Source organism: Apis laboriosa, unplaced genomic scaffold, assembly GCF_014066325.1.
Source record: "Apis laboriosa isolate Shangri-la unplaced genomic scaffold, ASM1406632v1 scaffold47_cov149, whole genome shotgun sequence".
In the NCBI taxonomy this organism is placed as follows: Eukaryota; Metazoa; Arthropoda; class Insecta; order Hymenoptera; family Apidae; genus Apis; species Apis laboriosa.
Genome location: NW_025223437.1, coordinates 3,895,522 through 3,912,422, shown reverse-complemented (window position 1 = coordinate 3,912,422; position 16,901 = coordinate 3,895,522).

The following is a 16,901-nucleotide window of genomic DNA, read 5'->3' as shown; positions in this document are numbered from 1 at the left end:
CTTGTCGATAAGGAATCGCGATAAGACGCGGCGATAAGCCGGCGCCAATTGCGGCTCCACGTTTCGTGAGTCCTTCAATCCGCCTCAGAAACACGCATTACAACGGCCGAGCCTCGAAACTCGAATTCCCGAGGGCGAGACCAACCTGCGCTATCTCTATCCGATCGAGCAAAATTTCTATCGCGTTCCGTATCGTTCGTATTAATCGCGTCCCCCTGAAACAAGGAAATTTTTTTAAATTGCGAGCGATTGAGAATATCGATTGTCGGCCGTGTATCGAGTCTATTTCGAATCGAGTGGGGAAAATTTTTGAAAAGGATTGTCGATGGATTTCGAAAAAGAAAGGAAAAGAAAATTTGTGATTCTAAAACAACGGGAAAAGTGCGGAAGAATTGGAATTTTGGGTGCGTTGAATCGAAATATGATTTGTTCTTAAGTCTTGTACGTGCTATCAAAGACACGTTTCTCCTTTCTTAACATCGTATAAGACACAGGGTCCGCTAATTATCCTCACTAACGAGTTCAGTAACAGAATCAAGATAGGGGTTGCACGTCTCCTTTCCTCTTCTATTCTTCCGCAATTTCCTTTCTCTCCTTTCTTTAATTATCGTGTCACTTTATTACCCTTTCAAATTTGATCTGCAACACGGCACGTTAATTAGCTATCAACCCCTCCGATGTTACGATTCCGAATGAAGATTCAAATATTATTACTTTTCATTTTATTCTCTTATTAAGCAACTAAATCTTCCTTTAAAAAAAACATACCGTCAAAAACTTTATATTTCTTTTGAATTCAAATTTGATCTGCAACACGGCACGTTAATTAGCTATCAACCCCTCCGATGTTACGATTCCGAATGAAGATTCAAATATTATTACATCGACTTTTCATTTTATTCTCATTTTATTAAGCAATTAAATCTTCCTTTAAAAAAAACTCTATATTTCTTCTGAATTTACTCCAAAGAAAGATAAAATTGGTTTCGAAAAGGTTAACGTGGATTTAAACAATTGCACCAACATTGTCAGAAAATCTCTCTTTTTTAATTTTTAACAATGTACACTACACAAATTTTAAATTTACCCGAATCACGAAAGCAGTGTCTAAATCCAAAAAAAAAAAAAAGAAAACCAACTCGCGGAAGAACGAAAAATTTAATCAACAGGAACAGAAGAAATCGAGGTGGCCAATTGGAATTAAACGTTTCCACGGGTGAAATCTCGTAGCCTAGCATTCAATCGAATTCAAGAACCGACTACGATGATTCTTCCGTTGACGGGTTGTAACCCAATCTTTCTAAAATTGGGCTTCTCTCGAGATCGTTCGACTCTTTACGAGAATGAATGAAGTCGAGTCCTTTGAGATCTTCGAGTTATCGTCCCCCTCGAATATTTTGAGCTTGGCGGCGAGGAATCTCTGGTGGAATTATATTTCAGCCCGGGCTTAGTTTGGGCTCGTTCCAACTGGAACATACTAGTCCGAATCTAGACGATTCTGATCTATTCTCTTGAGCACCAAATATCTCCGGGCGAATTCGAATATCTCTGGTGATTTTAATCAAAACCCTAGATTCTGTTACCGAAGCTGGAATCTGTCGAGTTCACAAGTGGTGCTCATCGAAATCCAGATCATATCCAGATTTTCGCCTTGAGATTTCGTCCTTTTTCTCGAAACGATTCATCTCAACTCTGTATGTATATATATATATCTTCATATCGACGAATATTCCTTCTCTCGAGACCGAAGAAGATTAAAAAAAGTTAAGAACTCGTCGATCCTCTAATTGTACAAATTTCCTATCGAATACTCGAAGATCTCAAAAAGAAGAAAAAAACGATACGTGTGTAAATTCGTGTGACCATTGTCTATTAAACTCGGGACCGCGATATCAATTGTTTCGAAATCATGAGAACCGCTATTAAAGATGCTTAAATCGGGTATCCAATATCGCCACTAGTGAAACGAGATACCTCGAGTCGTGAAACTCGATAGGCAAGACCTCGCAAGTCGCGGGACCGATTTCTCGATAACTTCCATTGTAGTCGTTAATACCGGCTACTTGCAGTTTGTAAGATAACCTGGGTAAACGTATCTCGTTACCATCGAGGCTAAAAAGAAACAATCCCTCCCCAACACCCTAGCGAGAGCATCCACTGCTGCTGCTGAGCACGATCATTCGAAAGAATGCAAACTCTCCCCACGAGGGGAGGATATTTCCTATTCCAATTCGTTATTATTTAATTAAAACTATTTTTTCTTCCGCGAGATATCTGAAGAAATAGTAGGGTAGCATAGAAATCGATGAAAATATTTTGGCATTAAATATATATAATATCGTTTCCAAGGAGCAGGATACAATATTCTTTTGAAGGAACGTAAAAAAGAATAACGTAAATAACAAACTCTAACGAATCCCCTTTCGAAAAGGGAATACGAAAGGTTGGAGTAATATAGAAATATCGCGTGGAAAGCAGACGCCGGTCTGTAACACGGTGGATCGATGGACAACCGAATTTTCCCAGCCATGTGAAATTTCGGCGCGCGCTAACTTTAATCACATTCGACACCACGGACTCGAGGTCAATTCCGGCCGAGGGGAAACCGTGCAAACAACAGGAAGTTAGTTAGTGGCCGTGCGGCTTTCGGGCGGCCGCCCACTATAAACGGGCGCATAAATACGTCCGGATGCGCCCGATGCGAGTTGGAGCAATAGATTCGCGGGGGGATGGGGATAGAAACCGTGTCCGTGCAACGTATTCCGCGTTGTAACGTGATATAATGGTCCTGGTATATACGCGGTGATTCGTAAGCTCACGAATATATTTTAGAACGTTTCTTTCCTTTTTTCCCTTTTTTTTGGGTTTATTGACTGGGGAGGAATTGGGACAATGTGGCTTTTTTTTTTTTTTATTATAGGTTCAGAACAGTTTTAAACTGTCATCAGTGTCGTAGAGCGATATTTTTTCGTTAATAATATCGAAATATATTTTTAAGTAAGTAATATTTTTAAGTAAGTAACAGTTTTAAACTAAATTAGAGTGATATTTTTCTTTTCGTTAATATTACTTGATATTGTATATATTTTTAAATAAGTGATGAATGGGAGGGTGATTAATTTTCTTTAAATAAATTTTAATTATTCTTTAAATAAATTTTAATTATTTTATTTGATACGTTTATTAGAACGTTTCTTTCCCTTTTTCTCTGGGTTTATTGACTGGGGGAGGGGAGGAATTGAGACAATGTGGCTTTTTTTTTTTTTATTATAGGACAGTTTTAAACTGTCACTCAGAACAGTTTTAAACTGTCACCAGTGTCGTAGAGCGATATTTTTTCGTTAATATTACTTAATAATATCGAAATATATTTTTAAGTAAGTAATGAATGGGAGGGTGATTAATTTTCTTTAAATAAATTTTAATTATTCTTTAAATAAATTTTAATTATTTTATTTAATACGTTTATTAGAACGTTTCTTTCCTTTTTTTTCTGGGTTTATTGACTGGGGGAGGGGAGGAATTGGGACAATGTGGCTTTTTTTTTTTTTTATTATAGGTTCAGAACAGTTTTAAACTGTCACCAGTGTCGTAGAGCGATATTTTTTCGTTAATATTACTTAATAATATCGAAATATATTTTTAAGTAAGTAATGAATGGGAGGATGATTAATTTTCTTTAAATAAATTTTAATTATTCGTTTGTTTCGATTGATACGTTTATTAGAACGTTTCTTTTCCTTTTTTTCGCTTTTTTGAGAGGGGAAGAATTGGAATTTTTTTTTTTTTTATTATATGCCAGTGTCGTAGAGCGATATTTTTTCGTTAATATTACTTAATATTACTTTTAAGTAAGTAATGAATGGGAGGGTGATTAATTTTCTTTAAATAAATTTTAATTATTCGTTTGATACGTTTATTAGAACGTTTCTTTCCCTTTTTTTCTGGGTTTATTGACTGGGGGAGGGGAGGAATTGGGACAATGTGGCTTTTTCTTTTATTATAGGTTCAGAACAGTTTTAAACTAAATTGGAGTGATATTTTTCTTTTCGTTAATATTACTTGATATTATATATATTTTTAAATAAGTGATGAATGGGAGGGTGATTAATTTTCTTTAAATAAATTTTAATCACTCGTTTGTTTCGATTGATACGATTATTTGTAAAGAGATTATAAATTTCTTTATAAAAATGAATATCGTCACGATTCGTTTAAATTATTCGTCGATATTGAAATATTGCAATTAATTGAGATCGAATTGAGATATTTTTTTTTTTTTTTTTTTTTTACTATCTGCCAAGTCGAGGCTTTATCGATTATCGAGCGAAGATAGTCGTGAGAGCGATTATTAAAAAAAATTTGATTATTCGACATTCCTATCGCATACTAACGCATATATTGTCGTGGAGGCATGCGATAAACAGAATCCAATGATATAGTACGAAAAATTTTTTCCGAATATCTCGAAAACCAAAGCCAACCGCCAAATCCAATTTATATACGAAAAAAAGAAAAAACAAAAAACAATGCTTTCCACAACATTTTTTCAAATTTTTAAAACTAATCGATAGCTTCATCAACAAAACCATATAACCCTGTTAAAACACTCATCACCACTCTTCCATCAACTTTTCCCTCAAATATATCGATATATTCAATCAAACACGTTTACTCATCTCCTATCATCTCAGAACAATAATCATACACAATAATTTACCTTCGCTCTCACTTTCGATTCGCTCCTCTCGCACTTACGAACCACCCGGTACGTGAGCGAAGGGAATAAGGTCGATAGAGCGCCCTTAATTTCCTTCTCCCTTCTGTTGTTGTTCCATGGGCGGGGAAAGGGTAGGGAAAGAGAGACGGATAGGGGAAAGGACACGTGGAAGGGGAAGGGGCGAAAGGCAGAAAGTTGGCCGGATTCCAAGCCTGTTGAGCGCCACGCCCTGGGGAAAGAAAAGCAAACGAAAAGGGGGATGGACTCTCGGAGGCTGGAAAAATCATCGCTGCGATTCGAGGCAGGTGCCGATCGGCCGACCGCTGTATATATATAGATATACATATATATATATATGCCTCGGCCAGGCCTCGTCGTGCCTGTTGCATCCTCTGCGCCGAATACTTCCGCCTTTAGGCAAGTCCTTTCCTTCCCATGTAGATGTTATATCCTTTCCTCCCCTGATAAACGGACTCCCTGGCCTCCTCATTAGTCTTCTTCGACTACGATACACGAGTCTTTTTTTTTTTTTGTTTAAATTGTTTCGAATAATTATTCGACAGATTAATTATTCGTCAATGCATTCGTGGAGGTTATTTTGACGAGTATGAGACAACGCATGCATCGCGTGGAAAATTCTTCTCCATTTTTCTCGGATTTCATATTCTGTAGAATAATCTCAATAGAATAGGTATAGATTGAGTTATGAAAATACTTGTGAAAATTCAAAATGTCGATCGAATAAGTATTTTTACAGTTTGGCAGCCAAAGAATATTAATTAATTTAATTTAATAGTTTAAAAATCACGATGGCTCGAAGGATCATCTGAGATGCTCGAGAAACGTAACTACATTTTTTTCTCTAAAGGAAGGCAAATTAGAATGTAATTCCGAGCATTCCTTTCTTTGATACGACATACCTCGAAGAAAACTAGTTACAGCTAATGAATTACGAGAGAGAAAGAGAGAGAGAGAGACTTTATTCATGAGTCAAAGCGTAGATATCACAATGAGTGGTTAACAACGAGGAGGGGAAAGTTATCGTCTTTACTTGCCAAAACCAACAATTATCGAATATCATCGAATCGATTAATTTCTAATTTCCCTATCCACCTTAAGATCTCGATTAATTCTCAAGCAATCCGACAGCAATATTATTGTACCAACAGATATTGAATTTACGAAACTAAAAGTCCATTAGATCCTGCTAGAAGATCGGTTTTGATTTGTTCAACAATGAGAAACGCGTGTCGAGGGAGAAGTGTTGAAGAAATTGCGTGGAAATAATTTTTCAACCCGCTGAGAATTAAAGAAAGGAAAGGAAAGGGAGGGGGGAAAGGGAACGAAGGAGAGAATAAATGGCGATAATGAACGAATTAATAGGGACGCTTAATTAAGCGATTCGCTGGAGCGCCCTTAAAAATTCATCGTTTCGAGGGTGGAGATAGGATTCGAACCCCCTTATCTCCTCATTTATCGGTTGTCCGCATAACGGATAATAGAACGACGACAAGGCCCTGCACACCTACACGAGCTGGCTACACGATAACATCTCGACCCGTCCGTCTGGCGCGGCCACCTCCATTTTATCCGGGTTCCATCGCGTTCGCGGTGGAACGATAAGACTTCCGGTCATTACAAGGATTTCACTGTTTCCAGGAAATCGCCGACCAACCTCCCTCCTCCTTCTCTCGATTTTCATCCTTTTTCGTATCCCATTGGACAATCAAAATATCGAATTAATTTTTTGAAATGTTGGGATAAAATTATTACGTTTCGTCGTAAAATGTCGCGTAGCACTATATTTTTTTTTCTAATATGTTCTCTGAAGTAACTATATACATATTTTTGGGAAAGGAAAATCGTATGAATTTATAAATTTATAATCATTGTAGGAGGAAAGTTAATATTTATAAAATAAAATAATAATTGTATATGAAACAGGTTTCAGTGTTGCACGATACAGTTGCAGAACAAAAATATTTTTTACAGGAATACACGGTAAAAAGAAATCTCTTTCTATTCTGAAATCACGTTCTCAAATACTGACGATTAATTATAATTTTTCTCTGTGTCCAAGATAGTGAAATTTAACCGGATTGCACCGGTGAAACATTCGAAAATCACAGGTTGTGTTCGCGGTAATAACGGATTTATCGCGGTTTAAATAATGAGCAAGCCTCGCTCGAGTGGGGCAGAAAATGAAAATCGCGCGAATTAAGCGAAAACGGACAAAAAAAGAAAGGAAACGTAACGTCGTGTGTGCGCGCGCCCCCTCTCCCCTTTTTCACACCCCTCCGAGAATTTATTATGCGTTCGCGTTTCTTCCACGTATTACTCATTTCTCGACGTACGTGTAAGTCGTGAACTGTTATCGATTGAAAAAAAAAAAAAAAAAAAAAAAAAAAACTTGAAAAATTTTTCCAGAGAAAATAATTTTATAAATCGATCCTGTACCAGGATATAAATATATAGCAAATAAAGAGGCGATAAACGTATCGAGGAATAATACGGGATGTGAATATAAATCGAAATAAAAGGGACGAAGGAGAACACAGAAGAAAATATAGAATAGGAAAGAGAAAGAAAAGGAAGGAATTTTTATTTTTATTCTTATTTTTATACGAAGAATTGCTCTAAAGGGAGAAACAAACTTTTTGAGAAAAGTAATTGACGTAGTCGACTTGACGTACTTTCACGATGAAGAGAGAATGGAAAAATTAATAATAATAATAATAATAATGGAATAAAAAGGGAATACGAGAATAACCGTGTTGCGTCGTTTGATCAAACGAAAAGGGAAATTATCGCGATCGAAGAGGGGAGGTTGATAAATTCAAGGAAAATTGTTTCACCCGATGGAGAACCGCTCGAGGTTTCAATAAACCGTTTTAATTAGCGATTCACGGTTATTCCTTGGCGGAGTTAAATTGGACAATCTTATTTATGAGGAACACGGATTCCTGGTGAGGAGGACGCCGCCATTTGAACCGTGTCGCGCGATATTAACAGGAGGCCAAGTTAGGGGCCGTGAAACGAAGGGGTAGCAATTGTATACGCTACTGTGCTCGACTCTGGACACGGCCGAGAAACGAAACGTGTTTCGAGGAAACTTCGTTGCCCAGAAATTCGGCAAATATCGTCCCGATTTCGAAGGAGAATCGCCCCTCGCGTTTCGAAATTGAAATCTGACGTGGTTCGTCCGTATTCGAAGGGATATTTACATCTGAAGAAGTTGATGAGAATTGAGAAAAATTGATACGCGTCACAAGGATAATTATTGCTCCTTTGATATTTTTTTATCTATTTTTTAATATCGTTAAATCTCGAAAGAAACGAGAGAGAATTAATCTGGTTAAACTTAATAAAAATTAATCTATTTTTAATATGGTTAAATCTCGAGAAGAAGAGGGAGAGAATTTAATCTGGTTTAAGTTGTTTCTCCAATGGAGCAATGGTTCATTCCATTTGTCTTTTTTACACGATCTATTCGTCCAGATTGGTTCGTTCCACTCTGTCTGACCGCGACTGAGTTATTCTACTTGCCTAGCTATTCTGCTCTGGCTCGCTCTATTTTTTTCCATCTGTTCTACCTCGGCTCGCTCTCTGCTATTTATCCAACGATAAACGAAACATCATTAACATTATTTGTATTATTGTACAAAAATCGGAAGAAGCTCGTCAACGAAAGGAAGCGAAGGATAATTTGGGGCAGGATTTTCGAGAAAAAAGAAAAAAGAATCGTATTTCGGTGCACATTTTTCAGCTCAGGGGGGGGGACGAACAAGGGAAAATAAATGTGGATCCGGGGCGAGACTAAATAAGAAAAATTCAGCGGGATTAATTTCAAAGAAACGGACAGGGGAAAGGCGCTGGACAAAGTGCAAACTACTCCACAAACCTCGGTAACCATCCTTACAAACTCGACACCTTAACCCACCACCGCAACCACGGGCACAGAAAAACTGCTTAACAAACCGAAAACTGCTCGCTGTCAGTTCCAAGCCTACAACAAAACTTGATCCAAAAAAAAAAAAAAAAAAAAGAAAAAGAAGAAGAAATTGTATAACCTTCACACTTCTGAGATCACATTCGATAGAATCCTTAATTCCTCTTAATTTATCGAATAGGTTAATACAATGTAAAGGAAAAGTTTTGATACCGAGATTCGAATTACGAATCTTCCTTGCATTTATCATTTACGATGAACGTTTCTTTTAAATTTGTAAAAAGGAAAAAGTATATACATAAATTGAGTCGATCTTTTTCTATATTGTCCAGCAAGCGTATTCGCGAGTAAGTATATTATCATTTTGTGAATTACAAAGAATTGTTATAATTCAAAAAATTATATGAAGATTCGTTTCGTAGAAAATATTATTTTAAATTAAACGAGGGAATATCAAGGGAAACAAATGCCTAATAACAAAAGATAAGAAACAAATACATAGAGGAGAATAACTCTCGAATCAACAACAAGAAGGCATTAACTCCATCTTATCACTGAAAATCCCTTCCCTACCTTAAAATCAACGAATAACGATATCAAAAAACAGATCCTGAAAAAAGATAAACATTAATAATTCAATAAAACGAAATAATAAGAACGAAATACTACAAAAACTTGAATCTTGAATCAAGAAAAGCATCGCGAAAAGAAAGAAACAATATTTAACTCGAACCAAGAAGAGGACAAAAATTATTTCTCCTTCCTTCCCTATCTCAAATCAACGACGAATAACCGAATAATACAAGAGAACAACTCCTGAACAAAAAAGATAAACATTAATGAATCGACAAAATAATAAGGCAAATAAAAAAGATAAATTAAGATAAAAAGGTAAAATAAATTAATTATATAATAACGCAACACGAATAATCCTGAAGAAAGAGAAATGAAAGATCGACATTCGATCAACTCGATCTTCGATCGGTTGCCATTTCGGAGCGGAGGTTACGCGGGACGAGGCGAGCAACGCGTACGAGGAGAGAGAGCGCGCCTCGGTTCCGGCGCGCAACGGTGGCCAAGATCAATAGACGGGCCACGAGCCATCATCCCAGGCGACATAGAACCCGCTGGTTTTGATCTCTCGCGCAAGCGTCGTTCCTCCGCACGCTACGCTAATAACGGCCACGCTATAATGATAACGTCATCGGCGAGATCCCGACCGGGTGGGGTAGAGGGAGGGGGAGGGCCAGAAATTTTGCGTGCGTGCACGCAACCTCATGACTCTCTCTCTCTCTCTCTCTCTCTCTCTCTCTCTCTCTCTCTCTCTCTCTCTCTCTTTTTCTCTCTCTCTTTTTCTCTCTCTCTTTTTCTCTCTCTCTTTTTCTCTCTCTCTTTTTCTCTCTCTCTTTTTCTCTCTCTCTTTTTCTCTCTCTCTCAGCGATGGATTTCGAATTATTACGGAGAAACGTTGTTGAGACTCGAATCTGTAATTTTTCCCTTAAATTCTCAAAGAAATGGATGGAGAATCGCAGTGGAGGGACGGTTCCCGTCGAAGAAGAGGAGAGATAATACTTTCTGAGTGTGAGCAGTGGACGCAAGAAAGAAGCGTGTACGAAGTCGAGATCGGAAACCACCAGTTCAAATGGAAATTTCCCAAAACAATTTCGAAACGAATATTGTATATTACTTGCGCATAAAATAATATCATTACTTTAATTTTGCTCGTATTTATTTATATTGAACGAGAAAAGAATTACGAGAGGTTGGATTTATTCCTAATATTCGATCCGTGTATCGTTACCTCTTAGATTATAGCGACAAACTGCAACGAGTCTTTCCCGTTTGACTTGGATATCTATAAGTACAGTATTGAACTTGATTCCATTACCGGGGATGGTGATCCCCCGTTGGTGACCGAGGATTGTAGATCTCGAGAGGAGAGAGGGGGGAGGGAGAGGGGAGGGGGTGGTCGAATGCGGAGGGTTTACCGATACGTTCGATCGGCCGCGTTAATTTGATTTAGTAATTCGGTTTGTTTGTGAGGCGTACGGGTGATTTGGGACGGCCGTGTGTGTGTGTGTGTGTGTAAGTGTGTGTAAGTGTGTGCCGGATGCTGTTCGGTGATTTAAAGGGTTAAAGGAGCAATCAGTGGGGAAAAAAACAGTGTTGTTTTTTTTTTTTTATTCGCGTATTGTCCCGGAAAATTATTTTTAATTCATCTCTCTTATCTCCCGTCCCTCGATTATCCGAATTATTTGATTTATTCGTTCGTTACGTTGAAAGAAATGTAAGAGTTTTGTCGTTTGATTATTTTTGTTTGTAATTATTATACGATGTTTCTATGTAGATAGAGTGAATGTGAAGGTATGTATATATATATATTTATTTATTTTGGAGAGTTTGCGGAAATTGTTTTAAAATTTTTTTTCTCTCTTTTCACCCTTTTGTCTCTTTAATTAGGTGAAATTTGTTTGTAATTATCTTGGACATTATATACGATATATATATATATATATATATATAGGGATTTTGTAATTTTAAAGGATACGCGAAACATAGGAGATGAAACTTAAATAGAAACGAAGATTGGAATAAAATTTCGCAATAATTATTGTAATTCGTTCGTATGTTTTCCCGTCTAACGAACGCTTTTGTTCCCACTGTAAGTAAAAAGTTTTTGCGTATCCGTATTTCAATAGAATTTATTCTGATTTATTTTGCGATTTTTCAAAGAAGATAAGATATTATTGCACAATAATCACGAGGATTTGAAATGTTCTCGATCGCGTCATAACGATAGAGAAGTAGAAATAATACAAGAAACTTGGAGTGCTTACTTTGAATGAAGTAATGAAATGGATTTCAATTATTCGTTCGTAGAACGCCAGGACCAAACCAAAGTGAAGAAAAGAAAAAAAAGATTTAAAGATAACTTTGGATAAATAAATATTCATCTCTTCGATATCACTGTGAATTATGCCCGGAACGAAAATACGAATTATTATTGCAAAAATAAATTGTATATCTTTAAAAATAAATATATAATAAATAATCCTTTATAATAATGAACGAGAGATATTACGTATAAATAAATCATTCGTTTTAATATCGAGGCTATCAAGCAGGCAGTCAAATTAATCCGAATCAAATTTATTTTCACGATTTATTAAAAGACTTCTGTTCCCCTGTTCGTAATATTAAATATTTCGATATATTATTTGTGTACAATGCATACAATATCATCAATAATTTAATATTTAATGAATAAAACAAATTCTCTACAAATATTATTTGCATATATCTGAAATCTACACAGCAAGCAAGCAACCAATCCATCTAAATATTTAAATGTAAATAGGATAACAACGCGTATACAATAACCCGTATAGTGTACGGAACAAAAAGTATCTGTAGTGCTCTTGTTCATAATTATAAATATATATATATGTAACCACACAGCTATTACGAGAACAAAAGAATCGTGAAACCTTTATTACAATTATCCCCGTTCAATCTTTAAAACGAGTTCAATGACCTGAATTAAAAAAATGTCGATCCCTCAACGTCAACATTACAACAGATGTATTGAAAGTAGTAAGCGTTTAAAACCAGTCGGACAAGAAATCAGAAACGGATCACTGATCTCGTCGAAAGTTTCCTTATAATTCGACGATGAAGAGAAAAACGTGAGCGAAAAAAAAAAAGAATCGAAGAAACTCTCATCCCCTTTCGTCCAAAATTATGGAAAACACTCTTTTTTTTATCGTTTACCAAAAATAAAATCACAATCAGATTTTTTTTTCCTTCAATTTCAACTGATGTAAAGTGACAAAAGTAAACGGGCAGGAATTGGTTACTTCATGAGAATTCTGAGGTCGTGCGGGTTTTAGAGGGACGACCGGAATAGGGTGGTTATAATCGAAACAACTGTACCCAAGTTGGCCCATTAAAGGGGTTGAAAATACCGCGTGAGTCTGACCCATACCACTCTCTCGATATCCTTTACTTTTTCATGTAACCAAAGACAAACCATAATTTTTTAACCCCAACAATTTAATTTGAAACGCTGAAGATAATTGTATCCCCTTGAAAAAATTATCGAAAATTATCGATCGATTTCACTCAGAGCGGAGAATATAAAATATAATGACATATAATACGGATAAACACCGTATTCCGTTTAATTTGATTACTGTCTCGATCCTTTCTCGTGATCCTCGTGGCGAGATTTTAATTTGGCGCGTGCGACGAGAGACACCACGCGTGGATACGCGCACGGTTGTTATTAACCGAAATAAACGAACGAAAACAACGTTAATATCAGCACACGCGGTACGTGGATAAATATCAGACACTGGTTAACGCGCTTTGAACGCGCGTTTCCATATATATATATATACACCTACCACCGACATGATTACACCGTAACACACGTTGCACTTTTTCACGCCACCCCTACCGGAAGATAAATCCTGTCGCAGTGTCACGAGCTGTTCCAGATCGCGAACGAAATCACACTCTGTATGCAAATAACATTGTTAGAAAACAAATACCAGAATATATATATATATATATATATATATATATATATATATATATATATTTCAGAGGAAGGGGAAAATTATTCGTGTGAATTATATCGTAGCTTCCTGTCTTCCTTTGTGAAAATACTCCATTAATACTCCTAAATAATGAGAGGTTAATAAGGGAGATTTTTTTTCAAATTGTTCCATACACTTTCGAATAAAACAATTTTTTTATTGTAAAATTAGGGATAGTTGTTTAATCGTTTAAAAGAAATATTTTTAATCTATAATATATAGAGTAGAATAAAATTCTAGAATTTCTAGAAGATACGTTATCTATTATTTATATCTATTATTTATATTATTATATTATTATATTATTTATATCTATTATTTATATATATCTATTATTTATATTTCTAGATCGTTGTACACGTTCATATAATTTCAAATTAAATACTATCTCTCATTGTTAAAGAAAATCTATTTACAAAGAGCTCGAATATTTGTCCAACTAAATAAAAGAAAAAATATATACAACATACAGAATTACACGCGTTTGCCGATAGATGCGTCCAACGAGAGACAGAGACGGATACACACGACGAGTCACAGGGAGAGTGAAATAGAGAGATAGACTTGCACGCTTTGTGATGAATGTCGGAACGGAAGCGTAGAATTGCAAAACGAGAATTCGAGCAGGAGGGGCATGGTCCAGAGATATACATAGGCTGTAGTGTCTTGAATTAACGAATCGAGGATGAATTATTTCTCGAAATTTTTCGTTTAAAGGTCGTCCAACTATGCTTGATCAGCACCAGATCAGCATCGACGTATTCACAGTCCATTTAACAGCGTTGCAACGTTCGACGTTCCACGTAATAGGAGGCTACAACTGCAGCTATTGTTGGTGGATGAAACAAGATCAAATTGTTGCCGATAATTTTGATTTTTAAGGTACGTAAGATTGACAATTTTATTGATTTCACACGTATATTGTATCGTTCGATTTTGGAAAATGTATCAAAATCCTTCGTTTTTCGCGTGATTTGTATAATGAAATAGTGATAGTTTTCGAATTAATTTTATTAATTTTTCGTGATCCATTTCGTTCGTCACCAATGAACCGCTTATTTATCAAATACGCGAGTAATATATATATATATAAATATATATACGAACAACCAAAATATTTTGGTTCGATATCGAGGCGATAAGGCGATATCGATGCTATATTTTGTTAAATGGGCGCACTCTCTCATTAAAATACGCGTAATTAATACGAATATACGTCGATTAATTGCGGCGCTGTCAAATGGACGACGACCTTTAAGGTTTAAACTCGATCAGCATCGACATATTCATATTAATTACACGTGTTTAAACGGAATATGCCCATTTAATGGCAACGGCTCAGCATCGATACACAGTATCGTTTCACCATTAACCTGAACATTTCACCGATTAAACCAATGACAATTGTTTATACATTTCCATCTTGTTCCAAAATATGAAATTTGATTATATCCTTTTTAATTTCATTTTCTCGATCTTCGCTCAAAAATATTCGAAAGAAAACATCGTCAATTTACCAATATACGTCATACGTTGTTAACTCCTCTAATTCCAATCAAAAAAATAGAAATGAATTTGTTTCTTAATCACTCAACTTTTATCAAACAACTTTGTCGTTTTTCGAGAAAACATTTGACAAAGATCTCCACGCGACTTCTTCCAATTTACACGAGATGTTCCACGATCGTGTTCCAAGACGCCGTCGCGCACCACCGCCGTGTGACACTGCCTTTCCCCTTCTTTTAATTAAACGTTAGTCTCTTAATTAGAGGCGGTATTTTATATTTGATACCTCCGCTCCGTCTCTGCTTCTCAACGGACGACAAAAGGTGCAGACGTCGCTTAATTAGAAATCTCTCTCTCCCTCTCTCTCTCTCTCTCTCTCTCTCTCTTTGTCTATATAATACTTTCAAGTTAATCGGCGATGAAATAACGAGACGGTCAACTCGGTCATCCCCCATCTTTTTTATTTCAAAAATTCAAACGAAAGTTTCCACCCCCGCGAAAGGATCGAACATTGAAAATTTCGACCAAAAGAAGAACGAAGATTTTCCTCGCGAAAGAAACGAGGGGAAGCATCGCTCGAATGCTTTAAACGGGACGTAAGCACCCTGGACACTTATTAACAGAGTTTAATTAACATCCCCGCTGACGCGTTAAGAAGGAATAACCCGTTCGATTCCTGTCGAGAATTCGTTCGAACGGGGATTGGAGGAGAGGGGGATGATCGATCGAGCTTTACATTTCGATAAGCGGCGGATCTTTATTTCGAATAAAATCCAATTTTCCAAGCTCGGTTGAAATAAAGAAATTTATCGATCCTTAAATATTTTTCCCTCGACAATTCCTTTCCTTTCCGCGAGATCAAACAGAGGAAGAATCTTAACCAACGTCGAATCGGATCCTTTCTCCGTCCTACCTCTTCTTCTTCTTATTCCTTCCAATTCCTTCTCGTAGAATCTCAGGAAACGGAGGAAAGGGAGAGGTTCCGATCCGAAGGGGGGTGAGTCCTCCTGCGAATTCGATGAATCGAGGAATTTACCGAGGGTGCCCCCGCCGGGACACTCGAGGATTATTTTCATCCCCCCGGAAATTCGACTGCGAGCTCCTTCTTCCCTTCCTTCTCCCTCTCTCTCTCTCTCTTTTTACAACCGCCTCCCCCAAGATCGCAATTATATTCGAAGTCGACCCGCCGCCACGGGTAAATATGTACCGAGAAGTGAGGGTAGACAAAAGCGTTTCCCTCCCCCTCCCCGCTCATAATCCGCGTTTATGAAAGAGAAACAAAGCGATGAAAGAAATTAAAGTAGACTCCGGTGGGCGGGGAAACGGTGGGAGGCGGGGGATGGAAAAGAACCTTTGGGGAGGGGGAAGGGGAAATTAGACCGACCGCTCCTTAGAAAATATCATAATAGCGTCGCTGACCGAGTGGCTCGATCGAGGGAGGGAGAAAGTTGGAAGCTTTTTCGAGGAGGAAATTCTTTACACGGATTACTTTAGTCGAGTTGAACACTTGCGTGTGCTCCATAATTTAATTCACGATCAAGATCGGACGTCAAAAGGCGAAATGATCGAGTTTAAAGATTCGTCAATATTTATATATATATATATATATATATATATATGTATAAGCAATGGAGAGAAGGTAGACCTTTGGAAAGATACTTTGGAATATACATCTCTGGAACGGTTGATCAATCCGTTTCGAGAATGGCCATCGAACGGAAAAATTCGATTACGCGCGTGTCAAACGCAATATTTGTAACGATTGTGGCGGCTCGTGCTTGTCCATCCAGCTTTCTTTGTCCATACAAATGTATCGAATATTCGCGACCGATAGAGCTAGTTGTCGAATCCGAATTTTCAGGCATTTTTCGTCGCTTGCGAGCCTGTTGTGTTATTTTTAAACGATTTCCACGAGTTTTGGAAAATCTGTTCGTGGAACGAATGGTCAATTATAGTCGCGCGCTTGTTCGATAGATGATCGACGGCGCGCGAAAATGCGCGTAAAGAACGAATAGAATAAAAGGTGTCCGATCGATCGTTGATTATTCTACTTACACGTTGAATACGATTCTTCAATTGCATGTATCCAATTAATTGTCTATTATTCACCGGTCGTTCCAATTCG